Below are 5,583 nucleotides of genomic sequence, written 5' to 3' on the forward strand. Positions count from 1 at the left end.
GAAGGGGGCCACACCATGTCCGCGAGGGTGGAGGGCGACCCCCTAGGGCATGCCCCCTACCTTGTGGGCCCCCTGGACCTCCACCGACCTCAACTCCAACTCTATATATTCACGTTCGGGGAGAAAAAAAATCAGAGAGAAGGATTCATCATGTTTTATGATATGGAGCCGCCGCCAAGCCTTGTTCTTCCTCGGGAGGGCTGATATGGAGTCCGTTCGGAGCTCCGGAGAGGGGAATCCATCACCATCATCATCATCAACTATCCTCCATCACCAATTCATGATGCTCACCATCGTGCGTGGGTAATCCCATCATAGGCTTGCTGGACGGTGATGGGTTGGATGAGATTTACCATGTAATCGAGTTAGTTTTGTTAGGGTTTGATCCCTTGTATCCATTATGTTCTAAGATTGAAGTCGCTATGACTTTGCCATCCTTAATGCTTGTCATAAGGGCCCGAATGCCATGATTTCAAATCTGAACCTATTATGTTTTCATGAATATATGTGAGTTCTTGATCCTATCTTGCAAGTTATAGTCACCTACTACGTGTTATGATCCGGCGAACCCCGGAGTGACAATAGTCGGGACACTTCCCGGTGATTACCGTAGTTTGAGGAGTTTGAGTATTCACTAAGTGCTAATGCTTTGGTCCAGTACTCTATTAAAAGGAGGCCTTAATATCCCTTAGTTTCCATTAGGACCCCACTGCCACGGGAGGGTAGGACTATATTCCATAAGCATGTATGACTATATTTGGAATACATGCCTACATTACATTGATGAACTGGAGCTAGTTTTGTGTCACCCTATGTTATAACTATTGCATGATGAATTACATCAGACATAATTATCCATCATTGATCCATTGCCTACGAGATTTTCACATATTGATCTTTGCTAAGTTACTTCTCCGTTGCCACTGTTACGATTGCTATAAAATTGCTACTGTTAGTTTTGCCACCGTTACCGCTACTTCCATACTACTTTGCTGCAGATATGAAGTCTTTCAAGTGTGGTTGAATGGACAACTCAGCTGCTAATACTTGAGAATATTCTTTGGCTCCCCTTGTGTCGAATCAATACATTTTGGTTGAATACTCTACCCTCGAAAATTGTTGCGATCCCCTATACTTGTGGGTTATCAAGACCTTTTTCTAGCGTCGTTGCCGGGGAGCATAACTCTATTATTTGAGTCACTTGGGATTTATATCTGTTGATCACTATGAGGAATTTGAAAGATAAAAGAAGCAAGCTTTTTTCCTCAACTATGAGGGGAGGTAAGGAACTGCCATCCAGCTCCACACTTGATTCACCTTCCGTTTTGAGTAAACTTGCGACACCTACACCTACTATTGATTCTGATATGTCGCATGTTATTGATGATGCCACTTTTGCTATGCATGATGCTTATGATGATACTACTTCTCTGCTTGATAATAATGTGCCATTAGGTGAATTTCTTGATGAACAACTTGGCATGGTTAGAGAGAATGAAATTACCAAAACTGATGATATTAAGGAAAGTGATGATGAAGATTCTCTCCCTAGATATGAATTTCCTGTTGTACCTGAGGGTTATGTTATGGATGAAGAAACAACTACAGACATTCTTGCTTGCAATGATAGATATGATCTTAAGAAACTGTTAGCTAAGTTGAAAGAAAAGTCTTTGAATGCTAGAATGCAATATGACCCTGCTTTTGTTAATTCACCTATCTGTGTTACTGATAAGGATTGTGAATTATCTGTCAATCCTGAGTTAATTACTTTGGTTGAATCTGATCCTTTCTATGGCTATGAATCTGAAACTGTTGTGGCACATCTTAGTAAACTAAATGATATAGCCACCCTATTTACTCATGATGAATTTTTTTTGCTATTACTATATTCTTAAATTGTTTCCTTTCTCGTTAAAGGGTGATGCTAAGATATGGTTTAATTCTCCTGCTCTTGGTTGTGTGCATAGTCCCCAGGATATGATTTATTACTTCTCTGCAAAATATTTCCCCACTCATAAGAAACAAGTTGCCATAAGGGGAATATTTAATTTTGTGCAAATTGAAGAAGAGAGTCTCCCACAAGCTTGGGGGAGGCTTCTCCGATTACTTAATGCTTTGCTTGATCATCCTCTCAAGAAAAATGAAATACTTGATATCTTTTATAATGGACTAACCGATGCTTCCTGGGACCACCTGGGTAGTTGTGCTGGTTGTGTTTTCAGGGAAAGAACTGTTGAGCAAGGTGAATTGCTATTGAATAATATATTGAGCAATGATAATGATTGGACACTTCCTGAACCAACTCCTAAGCCAACTCCAAAGAAAAGGGGTATTCTACTTCTCAGTCCTGAAGATATGTAAGAGGCAAAGAAATCTATGAAAGAAAAAGGTATTAAAGCTGAAGATGTTAAGAATTTACCACCTATTGAAGAAATACATGGTCTTGATAACCTGACATGGGTAGTAAAGTTAAATTCTCTTTATAGATTTGATGAAGGTGATATTCCTCGTAATAAGTCACTACTAGGGAAAACCCTAGCAGTAGCGCTGGTTTTGTGCTCACTAGTAGCGCGGGTAGGCGCGCTACTAATAAGGCGCTACAGCTATTGCTTAGCAGTAACGCATGCCGGCGCGCGCTACTGCTAGGACAAATAGTTGTAGCATTTGTTCACCCCCACGCTACTACTAATGAAACTAGTGGCAGCGCATTTTGTGTCCATCGCTACTAGTATTCATTTTTTATTTTTTTATTTTTAGTGTATTTATGCGGTTTTCTCTCCCTCGTACAAATATTGGTACAATACCAGTTATGAGGTTTACATCATTATGTCCAGTGTGTCAAATGAAGGTGGATTAGGTTCAAGTGGAGGCAATATGTGGTGCATGTCAAAAGTATACTACTAATCCAAACTTGAGCTAGTTTGGACTAGTAGTACTTTCGATGTGCACCACATGTTGCCTCCACTTGAATCTAATCCGCCAGCACAAGCTATTTAATCATCATCATAGTAATTACCACCAACATTATTTATTTAATCACCACTAACACTAGCTAATAATAATCATCACAGTCATTACCACCAACACTAGCTATTTTATCATCATAGTAATAGTGTAGCACATCATCATCCTCAAACTCATTTCTAGCTAGCTAATCACTCTTGCTGCTCTCTCTTAGGTAAAATAACATAAAACATGTGTAGCTCTCCTCTTTGATCAAGTTGGAGCATGCAGATGAACCTATCTCCTAATCGTGGGATGCGCTTCTGTTTGCTGCCCCCTAGTACTTCTCTGCGCTCCCCCATCACATATTTGGTCCAGTCTTGCACTATTAAGCATCCGTCGCTAATCTTGAATGCACTACAGTAATCTGTAGGATATCTTGGCCGTAAGCTAATAATACTCATGGTACCTTTAGTCTCGATCCCATAAGGCACAACATTCATCGGGACTCCCTGTTGAAGAACATCATATGGTAACATACTTAGCAATGAAGTTTAGCTTCAAAAATAATGTATGGAAAAGATGCACTAAGGACAAATATTAAAATTTTTACCATCCTCCCTAAATAGATGTGACCGTAGTTCAGTACGAACACTATTGGTCGCACGTTTTCAGTACTAACATTTCTAAATCCAGGAAGAAAATTTGTCTTGACAGTATCAAGATCCGCAAGCCATGAAACATAATGACTGAGCTCCTCGCAGTTGAGTTCAGCCCTGGCACAGTATACGGTCCTGTCTACCAAGCGCTGGACATGTTTGCTTGCACCGAATTAAGCTATCAATAGAAATTAATTGTCAACTATTTTTGAATAAACAATATCAAAGACATAAATATGGTTGAGAAACTCACATTTTGGTATAACTGGAGGTGTCTGCACATCGACCCAGATGTCGGTATTACCTTCAATATCATCTTCTGGACGAATATCAAAGGTGATAACCATATCAGGCTCAAATGCATAAGTCTTGCATAGTGCTCGCCATGTTTTGCATCCAAAATAGGTGTAGTCGTCTGAATTGTATAATTTTGTGTGGAAAATATAACCATGCTCGGTCTTCAAGTAAAATTTCTTTACCTCCATAGTACGACTGCAACCTATCTTATCCAATACAAAAACTCTTGCATGGCAGGGGATACGCTAGTAGAATAGTAAAAACAAATTATAAGTTGAAGCAAATTAAGCATATGTCATGCTTAATTACGAAAAAAGACTTGTCGTTGTGACTTACTGTATCCACTTTGAAGTTCTCGTCCAGCTTGATGCTGAAGCGCCTATCATCTAGGAAGATTCCGTCACACAGGCCGTGCTCGTCTTTGCAGTATTTGCAAATACCGAAATCCTTTTCGTCGTCAGACATTTCCTATGTTCATTGTTAAAACATTAATTGAAAATTGATCGAAGACAACTACCAGGATACTCAACACACCAATCCGGGGCACTCGATATTTCCTACATATTCTGGCACAAGTCATGCCAAAATTCACGAAAAAATCCGGCATGACCTTTGCTAAAATAGGACATATCGAGCGCCTGAAATTTGCCGGAATGGAAATGAATCAACACTCCGGCAAAACATAGGCCACTCGGAGGTGTAACCTGCAAACATGACCGGCCACTTGGGCAAGCACATATCATATTTGAGCAACACAAGATATACATTTCAAAATATCTTATAGGACTCAAATTAGCATGCATTGAATAAGAAAAAGTAAATCATCTCATGCGTGTTCGTACATCGTCGAATATTATCACTAATACATCTCGGATCGTGTCATACATATAACATCACTAATACAACTAAAACCCTAGCACAGGACGGGTATCGGCGCGGGCGGTGGACACCCACAGAGAAGGAACCATCACGGGATCATAGCTCCAGTGAGATCCTTGGAGAACCTGCCAGGTATTGGAGAACCTGTGCTCCAACGCAAACAAGTAGCGACGGACATGCGCGTCCTTCTCACTGACACGGTGACGCACCACCTCCGCGGGGTCCTCGAGCCTCTAGACCGTCACTGGCCCACGCGACCGCCACCAAAGAAGGTTCGGGTCAACGACAGGCTGGCTCCTCACCAACCTGCACCCCCCGGTAGGTAGCGCCTCCCAGTACCACCCCGACGGAGCCCAGTCCCGGACATGGCCCATCTGGTCAAGCAGGTGTCGTCCTCCACCGACTCGACGATGAGGATGCGGGATAGGCATCGTCCACGTCGATGCGGGAAAAATTTCTTTAACTAAAAAAGTAGCAACAAGTTCTTACTAACATGTTCTATTAATTCAATTAGTTCTTACTGAAAATAAACTTACTATAAATAAAAATAAACTAGTACCTAGCTAATTAGTACCTAGTTCTTACTAACTAATTAGTACCTAGGAACTACTGCTAAGGGTTCATACTAACTAACTAACTAACACTAAATTAACTAACTAACACTAAAAATAGCCTAGGGTTCATACTAACTAGCACTAAATAGCTAGGGTTCATACTAAGCAAATTAACAAGAGGGATCGGAAGGGGAGAGTGCTTACAGAGGGCGGGGAGAGAGATGGGGTCGGGGGAGACGGCGGCGAGG

Source organism: Triticum dicoccoides, chromosome 1B (genome assembly GCF_002162155.2).
Source record: "Triticum dicoccoides isolate Atlit2015 ecotype Zavitan chromosome 1B, WEW_v2.0, whole genome shotgun sequence".
NCBI classification, from domain to species: Eukaryota; Viridiplantae; Streptophyta; class Magnoliopsida; order Poales; family Poaceae; genus Triticum; species Triticum dicoccoides.